At 39.6% G+C, this 19,903-nt stretch overlaps 1 protein-coding gene across 3 annotated transcripts in view; it reads right to left on the reverse strand.

Annotated features, from left to right (window-relative positions):
• The window catches only part of LOC124798008 (acyl-coenzyme A diphosphatase NUDT19), a 100,543-nt gene that overhangs the window by 44,736 nt on the left and 35,904 nt on the right, over positions 1–19,903 (reverse strand). The window contains exon 3 of one of the 3 annotated variants that reach the window (XM_047261206.1): positions 17,140–17,223. The exons of the other annotated variants lie outside the window; for them this stretch is intronic. The gene's annotated coding sequence lies outside the window, so the exon portion shown is untranslated. The remainder of the gene's footprint in view (positions 1–17,139; positions 17,224–19,903) is intronic. 3 annotated transcript variants of the gene reach the window in all.

Genomic DNA, 19,903 nt, shown 5'->3' on the forward strand with positions numbered 1-19,903 from the left:
GAACATTAATTTGGATTCCGTAGAAATGGTGGAACACGTGAGGCAATACTGACCCTATGACTTATCTTAGAAAATAGATTAAGGAAAGGCAAACCCACGTTTCTAGCATTTGTAGACTTAGATAAAGCTTTTGACAATGTTGACTGGAATACTGTCTTTCAAATTCTGAAGGTGGCACGGGTAAAATACAGGGAGCGAAAGGCTATTTACAATTTGTACAGAAACCAGATGGCAGTTATAAGAGAAGAGGGGCATGAAAGGGAAGCAGTGGCTGGGAGGGTGTGAGACAGGGTTGTAGCCTATTCCTGATGTTATTCAATCTGTATATTGAGCAAGCAGTAAAGGAAACAAAAGAAAAATTTGTAGTAGGTATTAAAATTCATGGAGAAGAAATAAAAACTTTGAGGTTCGCCAATGACATTGTAAATCTGTTAGAGGTAGCAAAGTACCTGGAAGAGCAGCTGAACGGAATGGACAGTGTCTTGAAAGGAGCACGGAATGTAGTCGAATTAAATCAGGTGATGCTGAGGGAATTGGATTAGGAAATGAGACACTTAAAGTAGTAAATGAGTTTTGCTATTTGGGGAGCAAAATAACTGATGATGATCAAAGTAGAGAGGATATAAAATGTAGACTGGCAATGGCAAGGAAAGCGTTTCTGAAGAAGAGAAATTTGTTAACATCGAGTAGAGATTTAAGTGTCAGGAATTCTTTTCTGAAAGTATTTGTATGGAGTGTAGCTATGTATGGAAGTGAAATGTGGATGATAAGTAGTTTAAACAAGAAGAGAATAGAAGCTTTTGAAATGTGGTGCTACAGAAGAATGCTGAAAATTAGATGGGTAGGTATTGAACAGGATGGAGGTATTGAACAGAATTGGGGAGAAGAGAAATTTGTGGCACAACTTGACTAGAAGAAGGGATCACTTGGTAGGACATATTCTGAGGCATCAAGGGATCACCAATTTAGTATTGGATGGCAGCGTGGAGGGTAAAAATTGTAGAGGGAGACCAAGAGATGAGTACACTAAACAGATTCAGAAGGATGTAGGTTGCAGTAGGTACTGGGAGATGATGAAGCTTGAACAGGATGGAGGAGTAGCATGGAGAGCTGCATCAAACCAGTCTCTGGACTGAATACCACAACAACAACATAGTGACATGTTCCATCTGCCAGGATATAAACTATGACACACTCATAGTTTAATGCCTGAAATAAAATTGTTACTGAAATCAGAGGGATGAGCAATTTGTTCATGGCCCAATTGGATTCCATACAAACAGAAATCAGTCCTGCAACATAAATTAGACACATTAGAAGATCATGTTATAGTAACAAATACAAACGAAAGGAACTTTCCACTATTAATCATTCTCATGAAAATGGATGCTAGCAGCAGAATGAAGTAGCACATACCATTGCCTAAATGAACTCTCCCTTAATTCAGTTTACCCTTTGCCACAGTTAGATGAGGTCTCAGATGACTTTCAGAAAGCAAAATATTCCTTACCTTGGATTTATACAAGAGCTGTTACAAGTGCCAGCTAGATGAGAAGGACTGAGAAAAGTCAGCTTCAAGCAAGCTCAACAGACATTAAGGGTACAAAAGAATGTCCATTGCATGAAAGTCAGCACTGATCATGTTTAAGAAGCTCATCAGCTTGGTTCTGACAGATCTGCAGACAGATAACTGTTCAATTATCTTAATGGTGTGGTGACACACAATTGTCACTAAAAGAGCCCAATATGAGACTGGCCAAATTCCTGGAGAGACTTGAAATGCATAATTTTTAGTTGCAAGTTGACAAATGCATTTAAGCACAAAGAGGTGACTTGTTCAGGCCATGATCTGTCAATTAATGAATTAAAAGTATACACCTCAAAGTGATCAAACTTGCAGTTTGTAATGTAAGTCTTAAATTTCATGTAGGAGTATGCAATACACGGATTTTAATGTATTACTCAACACATTGTATCAAGCATTGTGTTATCATCTGAATACATTTAGTTGGTTATTCTTTCATGTTCCATCTACATCTATACTCTGCAGTGTGTAATGGAGGGTACTTTGTGCAACACTGACACATCCCAATTTTGCTGTTTCAGGTACATATGTTTTGGGGGAAGAATAACTGCTGGTAAGGCTAATTTTATCTTGATGGTTCTTTCATGGGATATTCTTTGGTTTGAAGCAATATATTTGCTGACTCTTCTAGCAGAACTTTTAACAGCAGACCACAACATTATGCAGAACGTCTCTCTTGCACATCAGCCACTGGTGTCAGCTGAGCATCTCCATAGATTAGTTGAATGATACATTTACTGAAATGATGTGTAATGAATCAGTTTATACAATATGTAAGCATGATTAGTGTCAACATTAATTAACATATTATTTCAAGTCCTACTCATGCAACTACATTTGATGTGGTGTAACAACGCTTCAGGGAAAGTGATGTGTTGCATCATGGCTATCTGAGCAATGAATTATGATTGTGACCTTTGGAAGTAATCTGCATGTTAGTTAAGTAGCCACCTGCAGTCTACATATTGTGGGAAGAATTTTTATTTCTATGTGCTTGTCCACAAATTGGAATATGGGCATAGCGTATATGCCAGATTGGGTGATGATGGCAGTCCTTCCATCAGTTGCAGCACTTGCTTATTTGGCAGTTGCTCAATAGCACCGTCATCCTGTGTAGAAGTGCACTGCGGGCCATAGAAGAGAAAATCATGACATCTTGTACGTCTACATCTGTACGCTGCAAACCACCGTGAGGTGCATGGCAGGGGTATGTCTCATTGTACCTGTTATTAGGGTTTCTTCCTTTTCCATTCACATGCGGAGTGCAGTAAGAATGATTGTTTGAATGCCTCTGTGTGTGCAGTAATTATTCTTATCTTATCCTTGCAATCCCTATGTGAGTGATATGTAGGGTGTTGCGGTATATTCCTAGAGTAATCATTTAAAGGAGGTTCTTGAAACTTAATTAGTAGACTTTCTGAGGATAGTTGTTTTCTATCTTCAAGAATTTTCCAGTTCAGTTCTTTCAGTATCTCTGTAAGACTCTCCTACAGAGTAAACAAGCTTATTACCATTCATGCTATCCTTCTCTGTATATGTTCGATATCCCCAGTTAATCCTATCTGGTACAGATCCCACACACATGAGCAATGTTCTAGAATTGGTCACACAAGTGATTTGTAAGCAATCTCCTTTGTAGACTGGTTGCGCTTCCCCATTATTGTACCAATACACTGAAGTCTACCATCTGCTTTACCAATGATTGAACCTATGTGATCATTCCACTTCACATCCTTACAAAGTGTTACAACCAGGTATTTGCATGAGCTGGCCAATTCAAATAGTGACTCATTAATATTATGGTCATAGGCTACTAATTTTTTTCTTTTTTTTTTCATTTTGTGACGTGCAAAATTTTACATTTCTGAACACGTAAAGCAAATTTCCAATCTCTGCGCTATGTTGACATCTCATCAAGATGTTAAAGATTATTTATGCAGCTTCTTTCAGATAATATTTCATTATAGATAACTGCATCATCCCCAAAGAGCCTGATTTTACTGTTAATATTGTCTGCAAGGTCATTAATATACGACATGAACAGCAAGGGTCCCAACACACTTCCCTGGAGCACACTCAAAGTTACTTCTGCAGCTGATGATGGCTCCCCATCCAAGATAACATGCTGTGTCCTCCTTGCCAAAAAGTTCTCAATCCAGTCACAAATTTCACTTGATACCCCATATCATCATACTTTTGACAGTAAACATAGGTGCAGCACTGAGTCAAATGCTTTCAGAAATCATAAAATACTGCACATAACTGGCTGCATTGATCCAAAGCTTTCAGTATGTCATGTGAGAAAAATGTGAGTTGGGTTTCATATGATTGATGTTTTCGAAATCCATGCTCATTGGCACTGAGGATGTCATTCTGTTCAAGATACCTCATTATGTAGCCAGAATACACTTATCAGGCAGAAAATTATGACCACTGACCTACTATCAATATAAACCCATCCAGACATTAGCAACGTCACCTGGCGAGGAATGATTGCTAGTGAGACACGTGCGTTGTGCGTTTAGTATCAATAAGTGTAGAATGTGTGTAGAATAGGGAAGGCGGGCAATCAATCCAAGTTTGACCGGGGGCAGATTTTCATGACCTGGAGGCTCAGCACAAGCATTTCAGAAACTGCATGACTTAGCTGGTGTTTGAGGAGTACTGTGGTGAGTGTCTTCAACACTTGGTGAACCCATGTCCAGATGTCGTGGGGTTGGGTAGCAACCCCTCATTACTTATGTCGGACATCACAGGCTGGGCACACTGGTAAAACAGGACAGGTGGTGAACTGTGGCGGAACTACCATTAGACTTTAATCCTGTGCAGAGTAAAAGTGTGGGCAGAGTAAAAGTGTGGGCAGAGTAAAAGTGTGTCTCAACACACAGTGAACCAACACTCCTAATGATCGGCCTGCGCAGCCGATGACCCATGCATGTGCCAATGTTAACACCACGACATCGGCAACTATGACTGAAATGGTCACATGACTATTATTGGACAAGGAATGCAGTGGCAAGTTCCAATTGATGTGCTGATTCCCCAACTCTCCAGATCTGAATCTGATTGAACACATCTCGGATGTGATTGAACGTAGCACCTGACCTCTTCAGCCTGTCCCAGCAATTTACGGGCATTAGGTGACTTGTGTGTGCAGATGTCAACTCCCTCCAGTGCCCTACCAAGGCCTCACTGCTTCCATACCATGATGTGTGACTGCCATTACCTGTGCCAATAGGGACATACCGGCTACTAGATATGAAGTCATAATGTTGTGGCTGATCAGTGTAGATGATGTTTGTTTAGTTAAGTCTGACAACTATGTATTGAGGCAGATGATTTGTACAGATGAGCACCATCAAAGAAAGTTCTGTAAATGTATAATATATGGTGTGATTCTGTGTTGTATTCAAAAGCATACTTTATGCATACCTTACTTAGAAACAAGAACTGATACCATTTGGTAGAACTTGGTTTCTCAAAAAAGTTGCAACAGAGACAGAGTCTGAAGATACATGGTAAAACTGAAGGTTAATTTTGTTGGTGGACTGCAATATATTCAGCCAGAGTAAATTAACAATAGTGACCAAAAATGTATTTCACAAATGGTATATCAAACGTAACACTGAACTTTTCATTAAAAACTAAATTTTTACAGGCTACAAGTTTTTAAATAAAAATTCATCCATGGATTAGGAGGAGTTGCCCTGGAGAAATGATTTTAGATTAGATTTAATACTTGTTTTGCTACCTGTGAGACATTTTAGGTTACTGGTCAAATAATCAAAAACTTTTGTTGGTGCATATTGAACTCCTTTCTGACTCATTGACAGCTTCAGTAATGTGTAATACAGGTCTTTTTTCCTCTAGAGTTGTACATGTGGACATCACTATTCTTTTCAAATTATTATGGATTCCTTATGGTAAAAATTTGTCGTGTGACTAGGGCCTCCCGTTGGGTAGACCGTTCGCCAGGTGCAAGTCTTTGGATTTGATGCCACTTCAGCGACTTGGATTGATGCCACTTCAGCGACTTGCACGTCGATGTGGATGAAATGATGATGATTAGGACAACACAACACCCAGTACCTGAGTGGAGAAAATCTCTGACCCAGACGGGAATCAAACCCGAGGCCTTAGGATTGACATTCTGACGCACTAACCAGTCAGCTATTGGGGGCAGACATTCCTTATATAGAATATTATTAGCAAATGCATGTAATGTGCTGGTGCAGCAGTTCAATACTGTTTGCATTTTTGCAATCTGTGCTTTCTAAGTGACAAGCTTCCCCAGAAAATTATTTCATTAGACACTACTGAGTGGAAATATGTAAAATATGTCAGAAGGTTGATTCATTTCTTTCCAAAACTATCAATTATGCAAAGAGCAAAAGTAGTTAAACTTAACTGATTGAGCAGCTCAGTAACATGTTTTCCAATTAAAGCTTTCATCAGTAGGTACACCCAAAAATTTGGAGCATTCAACAATGTGTACTGACTTCTGTTCATGTGCTATACATTTGTTATACAGAACTGAATATAGTGTGTCGTCTCAAAATTTTGAGAGAAATCATTTTAAGAGAACTTAATAATGCCTTGAAAAATGTCAGTAACAATGTATTCTGCTGCTTTCTCTTTAATGGGATTTATTATTAAGGAAAGGCAAACCTACGTTTCTAGCATTTGTAGACTTAGAGAAAGCTTTTGACAGTGTTGACTGGAATACTCTCTTTCAAATTCTAAAGGTGGCAGGGGTAAAATACAGAGAGCAAAGGGGTATTTACAATTTGTACAGAAACCAGATGGCAGTTATAAGAGTCGAAGGGCATGAAAGGGAAACAGTGTTTGAGAGGGGAGTGAGACAGGGTTGTAGCCTATCTCCAAAGTTATTCAATCTGTATATTGCATAAGCACTAAAGGAAACAAAAGAAAAATTTGTAGTAGGAATTAAAATCCATGGAGAAGAAATAAAAACTTTGAGGTTTCCTGATGACATTGTAATTCTGTCAAAGACAGCAAAGGACCTGGAAGAGCAGTTGAACAGAATGGACAGTGTCTTGAAAGGAGGATATAAGATGAACATCAACAAAAGCAAAACGAGGATAGTGGAATGTATTCTAAATAAATCAGGTGATGCTGAGGGAATTAGATTAGGAAATGAGACACTTAAAGTAGTAAATGAGTTTTGCTGTTTGAGGAGCAAAATAATTGATGATGGCTGAAGTAGAGAGGAACTAAAATGTAGACTGGCAATGGCAAGGAAAGCGTTTCTGAAGAAGAGAGATTTGTTAACATCAAAGTCAGGAAGTCTTTTCTGAAAGTATTTGTATTCAGTGTAGCTATGTATGGAAGTGAAACATGTGCGATAACTAGTTTAGACAAGAAGATAGTAGAAGCTTTCAAAATATGGTGCGACAGAAGAATGCTGAAGATTAGATGAGTAGAGCACATAACTAATGAGGAGGTACTAAATATAATTGCGGAAAACAGGAATTTGTGGCACAACTTGACTAGAAGAAGGTATGGGTCGGTAGGACACATTCTGAGGCATCAAGGGATCATCAATTTAGTAATGAAGGGAAGCACAGAGGGTAAAAATCATAGAGGGAGACCAAGGCATGAATACACTAAACAGATTCAGAAGGATGTAGGTTGCAGTAGTTACTCAGAGATGAAGAAGGTTGCACAGGATGGAGTAGCATGGAGAGCTGCATCAAACCAGTCTCTGGACTGAAGACCACAACAACAACGTCATCTGCAAAAAGTACCATTTCTGTTTGATGAATTTTAACTGGAAGGTCATTAACATACACTCCTGGAAATGGAAAACAGAACACATTGACACCGGTGTGTCAGACCCACCATACTTGCTCCGGACACTGCGAGAGGGCTGTACAAGCAATGATCACACGCACGGCACAGCGGACACACCAGGAACCGCGGTGTTGGCCGTCGAATGGCGCTAGCTGCGCAGCATTTGTGCACCGCCGCCGTCAGTGTCGGCCAGTTTGCCGTGGCATACGGAGCTCCATCGCAGTCTTTAACACTGGTAGCATGCCGCGACAGTGTGGACGTGAACCGTATGTGCAGTTGACGGACTTTGAGCAAGGGCGTATAGTGGGCATGCAGGAGGCCGGGTGGACGTACCGCCGAATTGCTCAACACGTGGGGCATGAGGTCTCCACAGTACATCGATGTTGTCGCCAGTGGTCGGCGGAAGGTGCACGTGCCCGTCGACCTGGGACCAGACCGCAGCAACGCACGGATGCACGCCAAGACCGTAGGATCCTACGCAGTGCCGTAGGGGACCGCACCGCCACTTCCCAGCAAATTAGGGACACTGTTGCTCCTGGGGTATTGGCGAGGACCATTCGCAACCGTCTCCATGAAGCTGGGCTACGGTCTCGCACACCGTTAGGCCGTCTTCCGCTCACGCCCCAACATCGTGCAGCCCGCCTCCAGTGGTGTCGCGACAGGCGTGAATGGAGGGACGAATGGAGACGTGTCGTCTTCAGCGATGAGAGTCGCTTCTGCCTTGGTGCCAATGATGGTCGTATGCGTGTTTGGCGCCGTGCAGGTGAGCGCTACAATCAGGACTGCATACGACCGAGGCACACAGGGCCAACACCCGGCATCATGGTGTGGGGAGCGATCTCCTACACTGGCCGTACACCACTGGTGATCGTCGAGGGGACACTGAATAGTGCACGGTACATCCAAACCGTCATCGAACCCATCGTTCTACCATTCCTAGACCGGCAAGGGAACTTGCTGTTCCAACAGGACAATGCACGTCCCCATGTATCCCGTGCCACCCAACGTGCTCTAGAAGGTGTAAGTCAACTACCCTGGCCAGCAAGATCTCCGGATCTGTCCCCCATTGAGCATGTTTGGGACTGGATGAAGCGTCGTCTCACGCGGTCTGCATGTCCAGCACGAATGCTGGTCCAACTGAGGCGCCAGGTGGAAATGGCATGGCAAGCCGTTCCACAGGACTACATCCAGCATCTCTACGATCGTCTCCATGGGAGAATAGCAGCCTGCATTGCTGCGAAAGGTGGATATACACTGTACTAGTGCCGACATTGTGCATGCTCTGTTGCCTGTGTCTATGTGCCTGTGGTTCTGTCAGTGTGATCATGTGATGTATCTGACCCCAGGAATGTGTCAATAAAGTTTCCCCTTCCTGGGACAATGAATTCACGGTGTTCTTATTTCAATTTCCAGGAATGTGTATAAGGAATAGTAGAAGATCCAAAATTGAACACTCTAGGAGTTCCTTCATGATTTCTCCTCAGTCGCTAAAATTTTCTCTCTTTTCAACATTGTTTGAATTATTCACCATAATGTTATGTATGAGTCAAACAAACTGTGTGTAAAGCCATTAGTTCCATAAAACTTAAGTTCTTCTAAAAGAGTAGCATGACCATGCAATCAAATGCCTTTGAAAGATCCCAAAAATACCAGCTGGCAATATTTTATTATTTAAGGCTTGTAATATTTGGTGAGTAAATGTATAAATAGCAATCTCAGTCAAGCAACCCTTCTGGAATCTAAGTGTGATATGCTAAGTAAATTGCTTCTACTTAAATGTGAGACTAGTCGTAAGTACATTACTTTTTCAAATATTTTGAAGAAAGATTATGGATAATAATTGTTGAGTGTGCAATTTAAATGATTATATCTACGATTCACGTAAAATAACTTCAAAGATAGAAAAAGCACATCTGCTGCTGTCATTATTCTGTACTCAGCTGTCTTCAGTTATTTTTTAATTTAATAAAACCAACTAATAATAGTCTTTAACATTTTTTGAGTGTTATTTAAAGGTGAGAAACTGAAAATTTATCAGGTTGTGGGCCCAGGTTTGTTTTAAAATGGAATTTGTAATAAAATACCTGGCCATGAGTGGACGCTCATGTAAACTTTTCAAGATGGCAGCTGAAGTGGTGAAATATCATATTCCTTTATTTGAGGGAACAAATTTCAACAACTGAGAATTCATGATGGAAACTCTTCCTGAGGAACGGGAACTTTTACTGTTTGTGCAAGCAAATTATCTCACAAAGGTGCAATTTGTGGGCGGTGAGGCAGATACACAGCATGTCGCAAAGGAAACACGACTGGCTGAATTGACTAAATAAGATTGGAAATATAAGTCTCACCTTATTCAACAGATAGCCAACAGTCACTTGAAATATGCAACAGATAAGGTAACCCCTTTTGATTTAGGGACATCTCTGTGCAATACATTTGAGAGACAACTTCCTCTGAGAAAACAGTTGTTAAGTATGAAATTCAATGCAACAAATGATATGTTAGTATATCACTTTCTTAAGTTTGATGAACTGATTAGAGATTTACTTTCGACTGGAGTTACTGTCGAAGAAACTGGCATTGTATGCCATCTACTTTTAACAATGCCTGCAGAATACAATGTAGTGGTCGCTGCAATCAAAACACTCTCAATGAAAGACTTGAAGCTGGACTTTGTGAAAAACAGGTTACTGGAAGAAGAGTCAAAGTGGAAGAGAGTCATTGGGAAAAACACAAATGAAGATACATCGCCTCCTACAGCTTTCCAAACTAAATTGTATCAGAAAAAAGGTTCTTCAGACACCAGTAAAACAAGAAATCAGCAAGTACTTCCAGGAATTCATTCAATTTTACTTGTCATTAGTGTGGAAAGCCTGGTCATAAAAAAAAGGGCTAACTGCAAAATTAAATTTCCAAACAGGAACTTGGGAACCATAAATTCAGTGGTTGTGGCTAATGTCACAGATGAAGGTCGTTTTTGTTTTGCAGCAGCAAGTGAAGCTCAATCAGTGAACAACTTAAACTGGTCCTTGGATTCTGGAGCAACAGAACATTTCATTTACAGTAAGACACCTCTCACTGATTTAAAGAAACTGGAACCACCGACTAAAGTTAGAATAACTAAGTCAGGCATTTTTCATGAGGCTAAAGTAAAAGGAGAAATTAAAGTCACTAGAGTTGTAAAAGGAAAGGAAATTCAGACAATGATCAAAAATTTTTTATCTGTGCCTGATCTTAAATATAATTTGCTGTCAGTTGGAAAATTGGAAATGAATGGTTTTAGTATCACATTTGAACAGCTCAAGGTTTAATTAAAAAGGGAAAATAAATCATTGCCACTGCAAATAGGAATGAATCTCAGCTATATGTTTTAAATTTTTTGCAACATAAAGCCCTGTCAGCAGCTTCAACTGAAGCTACTGTGATGCTGTAGCACAGCAGATTAGGCCATTTGAGTTACGATAGTGTTAAATGCCGTCAGTCACAAGTTGACGGTTAGGACTGGACACTGCAACAATCTCCACAGATGCTCAGAATGTGTCAAAAGAAAACAATTATAGCTGCCTTATAATTACACTAGGAAACACGCCACCAGACCACGTGAGTTGACCCACAGTGACCTGTATGAGCCAATCTTATCAGTATGTGCTCATGTTCGTCAATGACTTTACACGTTTCACAGTGACCTATGCACTGGAATCAAAATCAGAGATAATTCACTACCTGAAGATGTTTCACATCATGGCACAGCTCATTTCAACTTGAAGATCAGCATGTTGCAGCGTGATAATAGTCATGAATACGAGTCGAAAGAGTTGAACTAATTTTTTGAAGAAGACAGAATCCAGTTTGAGTTTACAATTAGGTATACTCCACAGCAAAATGGTGTCTTGGAGCGATTGAACAGAACTCTTATTGAGAAAGCTCATTGTATGGTACTTCAATGTAAATTTAATGAAACACTCTGGTCAGAAGCTGCTTGTACTGCTGTGTACCTACTATATAGAAGTTCTACTGCAGCTTTGGAAGGAACAGCTTTGTGTTACAATGAGAAACCTAACTTGAGTAAGCTGAGAGTATTTGGATGTATTGCTTATCTACTGGTACAAAAGGAATTGAGAACAGGGTAGTTTGACAGAAAATCTTTGAAGTGCTACTTCACTGGCTACTGTAGCAATTAGGCTACAGACTTCGGTGTGCAGAGGAAGGCAAAATAATCACAGGGAGGAACATTGTTTCCTACAAAGGAAGATTTGACTTTCAACATATACCAATTGAGGACTGGATTCCGGAATCTGCACAGGAATCATCAGAGAAGGAACACAAAGATGATAATGAAGAAGAACTCACTGAAGACAATGTTAAATCAAATGATGGAGGTCATGAAAGAATTCTCATAGCAGAATTGACCAGTGATGAAATGGAAACTGAAAATGAAGCTGTCTGACATCCTACCAGGAAGGACAACCCTCCCAAATACATATATGACTATGCTGTTCTCGCACTGAATGCTGAATCATTTGTCAATAATACACTGAAAAGCTACAAGGAAATTGCAACTCTTGAAGATAAGGAATACTGGTATAAAGCTGTGCTGGATGAAACTGACTCTGTAAAGGCAAACAAGACTTGGATCTTTGTTAAATTACCCCCTGGAAGGAAGGCCGTCAGCAGTAAGTCAGTATTCAAATTGAAGGAGGACAAGGATGGAAATATCATAAGATACAAGGCTAGACTTCGGACTAAAGGACGTTCACAGACAAAAGGATCTGACTACGAAGAAGCACATGCACCAGTGGCTTGACTTGCAACTGTTAGAATAATGCTAGTTATTGCAATCTAACAAGGACTGGGTCTGGAAAAATTTAATGTTGCCAGAGCTTTTCTTCATGGATTACTCAAGGAAGAAATATAGGTGGTTATTGCTGAAGGAATAGCTATTCCTGAAGAATTGAAAGATACAGCTGGTTTGGTTTGCAGGTCACAAAAGTCTTTATATGGCTTAAAGTAAGCACCACCATTCATATATTTCTTATCTCTATAAGATTCACTCAGTCAGAAGCAGATAAATGTCTTTATTACATGATTTTAAAGGAAGTTGTCATTTATGTTATGTTCTATGTTGATGACATTGTGATAGGAGGAAATAGTAGAGATGTAATGAACAGAGTGAAATTTAAGTTCAAGAAGAGTTTAAAGTAAAGGACCTAGGAGAGTGCTGTGGTCAACTTCTTAAGTAGATACCAAAACAATCCATCAGAAGAACTCTGGGGATGCTTGAAAAGAGTTTTGAGATTTATCAAAGGAACCACTGATATGAAACTGCATTATCAAAAAGAGAATCAAGAAGCTCTACTGGCCTATGTTGATACAAACTGGAACAAAAAGGAAGACCCAAGATCTACCTCTGGTTATCTGTTACAATTGTTTAGAAATACTGTCTGCTGGGCAATGAAAAGACAGACTAGTATTGCTTTGTCTTCTACAGAGGCAGAAAATGTAGCTCTGGCAATAGCAGCTGCTGTGTCACTTGGGCTGAAATATTTGCTGCAGGATATTCAAATTCCACTCTGCAGGTACAAGTTCGTATATTCGAGGACAGTCAGTCCTCTATGCGCTTACTGAAGAAATGGAAACATCATCGGCTGAGGCAAGTCAATGTTAAATATAACTTTGTGCATCAGCTTCACCACCACAAAATAATCACTGCCGAGCATTTATGTTTGGAGGACAGGATTGCAGACATCTTTACTAAAGGCTTACCAGCTCCTAGACTCATTGCTTTGAGAAACTTGTTGGGTCAATATGAATTTTTGTTAATGTTAAATGTAAAACTCTGAATTGAGGAAGGGTACTGAGAGTGCAATTTCAATAATTATATCTATGATTTACGTAAAATAGATAAAAGATAAAAAAAGGTCATGGTTGCTGCCATTGTTATTCTGTGCTCAGTTATCTTTAGTTATTTTTCAATGTAATAAAACTGACTAATAATAGTCTGTAACATTTTGGAGTGTTATTTAAGGGTGAGAGATTGAAAATTTAAGTCATTCTTGTAACCTTATTACATATGGTTATCTATCCAGAAAAATACCTCATGCCAGTGATGCATTACATACAACACTAAGAACATTACTTATTAAGGCAGAACAACTTTGCAGAATTCTGTCAGAAATTTCATCAGTACCATACGAGCTTTTTTTTTTAAAAAAAATCATAATTCTATTAAAAAGGATGTTAGTTCTACTTACTGTAGCTTAAAATTTCATGGAATAGAATTTTTAATACATTCTCTTGCTCCTACAGCTAAACAATTTAATCCTATTTTTGCTGCTACTTTTACAAAGTGATTGTAAAACATACTCACAACTTGTGAATTATGAGTCACAACACTGTCATTTTGTGTAATTATTATAGTATCTTGTACACTGACTGTTCTGTCTTCTGTTTCACAGTATTTCATATAATTTTAAATTTACTATTCTTATAACTAATTTCTGTCAGTATGTGCATATTTCTGGACATTTTAGTGACTTTCCTTAAAATATTACAGTATTTTATGTAGAATACAAGTGACTTGGGATCTTGACTTATTTTGGTCTTTATATATAAATTCCCGATTTCCCCTTACATGAAATTTTATGTCCCTTTAGTTATCCATGGCTTACTTTCTTTTTAATAGACTTTCTGGATAAATTATTAGAAAACCTACTTTCAAATACTGAAACAAGTTTACTACACAGTACATTGAGTATCAAATTAGCATCTCTTACTAAATTAACTTCATTTCGTACTGCTTATTCTTAAAACATTGTACCCTGTTCTCATTAATAAGCCTTATTGCTTTGTATGAACATCCCTTAGAGCTGTTAGGTGCTCAGATAGTCCACGAATAATATGGTACACATTAATTGTTTCAACCGAGAGCTGTCTATAAAAATGTTATCAATATGGATTCTGCTATCTCGCTGCAAGCAAATTGGAAAATTCGCTACAGAAATCAAACTGAAACGGACATATAATGATTCCGATTAATTTTTTCCTGTCAGAATCTTTTAAGAAATCTACACTGAAATCTCAAACAAACTACTAAGAGTTTTTTCTACTTTGACAGGTAGCTCAACAAACCACCTGGATCTTTTGTAGGAAAATTAAACACTTTTGGATTAAAGGAGATTCGCTCACACACACACACACACACACACACACACACACACACACACACACACACACACACACACACACGCCTCTACACCAACATGGTGCCAGCTGGACTAACAGTTCTGGTGCTGCATTTTGGCAGGTGGACTATGTTTTGGTGGGGTTGATATCAGGTAAGGTGGGTAGAAGGAGAGGGAGGCAGAGAGAGGGGTTGGAGGTAGGTGGCTAGCTGCATGGAGATAGGCAGCCAATTTGTACTCTAGGAATGTGGTAGGGAGACGTGGCCCATACACGGACTAGGTGTCAGAGAAGTGGGTTATGGAATGCTGAAGGTGATGCGGGGATATGAATTGGGAGGGGCCAACAGGGTACAGGAAGGGGAACTATTGGCTGGGTGGTACAGAGACAGTGGGTTACTGGAGACAGGTCAGGAAGATTAAAGGAGCAGAGTATGTATTGTAAGGATAACTACCAAATGCAGAATTCAGAGAAGTTGATGGTAGAGGGAACGGTCCAGATAGCGAAGGTTTCGAAGCAGCCATCGAAACTAAGAATGTTATGCTGTGTTGGATGTTGTGCCACTGGATGGTCAGATTTCTCCTTGATAACAGTTTGGCAGCAGCAATTCATCCTGCTGGACAGGTAATTGGTAGTTATACCAACATAAAAAGCTTTGCAGAGTTTGTAGCGGAGTTGGTATATGACAAGGCTGCTGTCACAGGTGACCCACACTCTGATGGGGTAGGATAAATATGTGACAGGACTGGAATAGGAGGTGCTGGGTGGGTGGATTGGTCAACTCTTGCACCTTGGACTGCCACAGGGATATGATACCTGTGGCAAGGGTTTGGGAGTGAAAGTGGCATAGGGATGGACTAGGATGTTGTGTAGGCTGGGTGGATGATGAAACACCATTTTAGGAGGGGTGGGAAGGATCTTGGGTAGGACATTCCTCATTTCAGGTCAGGATGAGATATAATCAAAGTCCTGCCAAAGGATATGGCTCAGTTACTCCAGTCCAGGGTAATATTGTTGATGACATGGGTGCTTCTCCATGTCTGATTCTTGAGGGTGGTGGGAGAACTGAGAATGTGTGAGAAATGGCATGGGAAATCCGTTTGTGGACTAGGTTTGGTGGATATTCCCTGTCTGTGACACTCTTCTCAGGACCTTCAGCGTACTGGGCAAGGGAGTTCTTGTCACTGCAGATACATCGTCCATGACTGACAAAGTTGTACGGTGCAGAAAGGATGGCAGCTGTTGAAATGCAGGTACTGTTGTTGGTTAATGGGTTTGATGTGGACAGAGATGTGGGTGGAGCATCAGGGAGATGGAGATCAATGGCCAGAAAGTGACTCACCAGTTAGAGGGGGACCAGCCACTCCCCAATGGCTCTTGCAGTCATGCCTACCCCTGATACCTGCCACCAATCATTCCCGTTTTCTTGGCCGGAAAACTGACTGCCTTCCTCCAAGCCACCCACCCTCAGTCCCTCTCCATGCCTCTGCCTCCCTCTCCCTCTATCAACCCACGAGAGAGAGAGAGAGAGAGAGAGAGAGAGAGAGAGAGAGTGGATGGATATGTGTGTGTGTGTGTGTGTGTGTGTGTGTGTGTGTGTGAGTGTATACCCGTCCTTTTTTCCCCCTAAGGTAAGTCTTTCCGCTCCCAGGATTGGAATGACTCCTTACCCTCTCCCTTAAAACCCACATCCTTTCGTCTTTCCCTCTCCTTCCCTCTTTCCTGATGAGGCAACAGTTTATTGCGAAAGCTTGAATTTTGTGTGTATGTTTGTGTTTGTTTGTGTGTCTGTCGACCTGCCAGCACTTTCACTTGGTAAGTCACATCATCTTTGTTTTTAGATATATTTTTCCTACGTGGAATGTTTCCCTCTGTTAAAACTAAGTGCAAAATTAGATCTGGTGTTACATTCTTTAAAGCTGAGGTCCAACCTTTCTGTTTCATGAAAATGCATTTATACTCATGTATGTTAATGTTAATTAGTTGAGAATAAAATGAATTTTAAGAAGGCAGATGGCAAAACAAGAGGGTAAGTAAAATTATCCCAGCTTGCTTCATCACAACACCCCCTCATTGGATTGACCAGATAGATAATGCAAATGGCTAACTGGGCAGTTCAATGACCACAAGTCACGCCATAATTTGGGTTTAAAATCTACACACAAAAAATATTACATAAGAAATCCTATCAAAAACTACAGGACATATATTTTTTCAAATTCCTACTTATACTAACTGGCCATATGAAAATCCCCATATGAAATATTTATATACAGTGTATTGCGTAAAATATCTACAACTTATACTTTTAATAAAAATTATGCATCTTCATCATAAGTGATGTCCTTTTTGGGTAAACGAAGATCACATTTAAAGATACATATCATTTGATACAAGTCCTGTCTTGCTTCAGATAATAAATTCTCATAGGTTGCAAAGAAATTAAATTACACTGCACATCGCAGTTCAAGTATAGATACAAAATTTCACTTGCTCAATGTTTAGTAATTCTCACAAGCACTTTCACTTTTTCAGTGAGCTTTTACACATTTTCTCACCAAGTTTGCCACACCTTCAACAGGTCCAAATGGCAATTAGTAAGGAAATGCACTGCTATCAGTTCCCTTGGAGGTGGTTGTCCTCTGCCACAGTACATGAAAAAAATGAAACAAAATATCCTACTTTAGTACATTTACTTTTACTTCTAACTAAGTCAAAAAAATTGTTTATCACTAATGGCACATGATAGTAATTACATCATAAATAAATACATTACATAGTTCTTATAACATTACAATAATTAGACCTAAATTTGACTATAGTATGAAAGGTGTGGACTAGAAAAAATTTTAAAATCAAGTGCACATTACACTCCAAAACATTACTCTAAGTCATAACTGTCTGAGACTGGTTAATCTCGAAAGACTTTTGTTTCTTCCCCATTTGCAAAATAGCAAAAGCTCAAGATGTGCATTACCTCTAGTAAAAACTCAAGATGTGCAGTAGCATAGATTTACTAATCATTACATTACGAAAAAAGAATAGAGTCACCATTACATAGCTGATTACTATCAAATCAAAATTAAGGGGATGGAAGTTGTACCAACTCATTGCCATATTTCTCTACTCAACTCTGAGCACCACTCTCATTCACCCAGAAAATTAAATCCTCACAAAATCACAAAATGTTACCAAATAGTTTACCTGTCAGAATATTCACATCAGTCTAGCACCTTAGTTATCAGTTAATCAGCAAAATTATTGTTCTTCCTTCCAGTGTTACCACTTCAAGCTCATAATTCCTCATCTACATCTACATCTACATTTACAAATATGCTCCGCTAGCCACCAAGCAGTATGTGGCAGAGGGCACAATTCATGCCAAAGTCATACTTCTCCCCCTCTGGTCCACTCATGGATCGTGTGAGGAATAAACGACTGTCTGAACGCCTCAGTACGAGCTCTAATTTCCCTTAACTTGGAGGTAATAATATATGCTCTACATCCTCGTTGAAGATCGGATTTCGGAATTTAGTGAGCAGCTCCTTCCATTTAGTGCGTCGTCTATCTGCAAGTGTGTCCCACTTCAAACTTTCTATGATATTTGTAACACTCTTGCGATGGCTAAATGTACCAGTCAAGAATCTTGCCACTCTTCTTTGGACCTTCTCAATCTCTTGAATCAGACCCAACTGGTATGGGTCCCATACAGAAGAACAATACTCTAAGACAGGATGAACTAACGTATTGTAAGCAATTTCCTTTGTTGAAGGACTGCATCGCTTCAGGATTCTACCAATAAACCACAATCTAGAGTTTGCCTTGCCCATTACTTCCATTTGAGATCATTTTGAATAGTCACGCCCAGATACTTCACAGATGTACAGATGTTACTACTTATAAAGACTGGGCATTTATTTTGTACACGTACATTAATGGGGATTTCCGCCTTGTTATACACAGTAGGTTACACTTACTAATATTAAGAGATAACTGCCAGTCATTACACCACACATTTATTTTCTGCAAATCCTCATTGATTTGTTCACAACTTTTGTGTGATACTACTTTCCTGTAGACTACAGCATCAACGGCAAACAGTCTAATGCCACTGTCAATACCATCAACCAGACTGTTTATGTAAATTGTAAAAAGCAGCGGACCTATTATGCTGACCTGGGGCACACCTGAAGTTACACTTGTTTCTGTTGAAGTCACCCCATTCAGGATAACATACTGCTCTCTGCCTGTTAGAAAACTTTCTATCCAACCGCATATGTCATCAGATAGACCATAAGCGTGCACTTTTTGGAGCAAGCAAAAGTGCGGAACTGAGTCAAACGCCTTTCAAAAGTCTAAAAATATGGCATCAACCTGGGAGCCAGTATCTAGAGCCTGTTGTGTGTAATGCACAAAGAGGGCCAGTTGTGCCTCGCATGACCGCTGTTTTCTAAAACCATGCTGGTTTCTGCAGATGAGCTTCTCAGAGTCTAGAAAGGTCATTATGTCTGAATACAAAATATGTTCCATGATTCTACAACGAATCGATGTCAGTGAAATTGGCCAGTAATTATGATCATCTGATTTACTCACCTTTTTATAGATTGCTATGACCTGGGCCTTGTTCTAGTCCCACAGAACTTTTCGCTGGTCCAGTGATCTCTGATAGATGATGGATAAGAACGGTGCTATATTTGTAGCAGAGTTAACATATAATCTTACGAGGATACTGTCTGGGCCAGAAGCCTTCCTGGCATCTATGGATCTTTACTGTTTTAGAGTCCCAGATACACTAAACACTATGTCAGCCATCCTTGCGTTTGTTCGATAAATGAAAGGGGGAATGGTGCTGCAGTCCTCTACTGTAAATGAGTTTTTGAAAGCTAGGTTTAGAATTTTGGCATTCTGTTTATCATCATCCGTTACATTACCCACACTGTCAGCAAGAGAAGGTATTGAATTATTTGTAGCGTTCATATATTTTACATACGACCAAAATTTTTTGGGGTTATTTTTAGAATCTACAGATAAAATATTGCTTTCAAATTCGTTAAAAGAATCTCACATTGACCTATTGACAGCTGCTTTCATTTCGCATAATTTCTGTTCAGAACACAAACAGAAGTTTTCAGATAACCTATAGATTCAATGATGCAGCGTTATGTGACTTGTACCTCACTAAAATATTGCTCTTTCTGTTAAACTCTCATTCCCAGCTGCAGTGTCATGAATTGCACAATATACACAGTACCCAATGTTGCCCAGTTAACAAATAGATCTTCAATACAGTTACACCACATTTGTTTGGTATACAATTATCTT

Source organism: Schistocerca piceifrons, chromosome 5 (genome assembly GCF_021461385.2).
Source record: "Schistocerca piceifrons isolate TAMUIC-IGC-003096 chromosome 5, iqSchPice1.1, whole genome shotgun sequence".
NCBI classification, from domain to species: Eukaryota; Metazoa; Arthropoda; class Insecta; order Orthoptera; family Acrididae; genus Schistocerca; species Schistocerca piceifrons.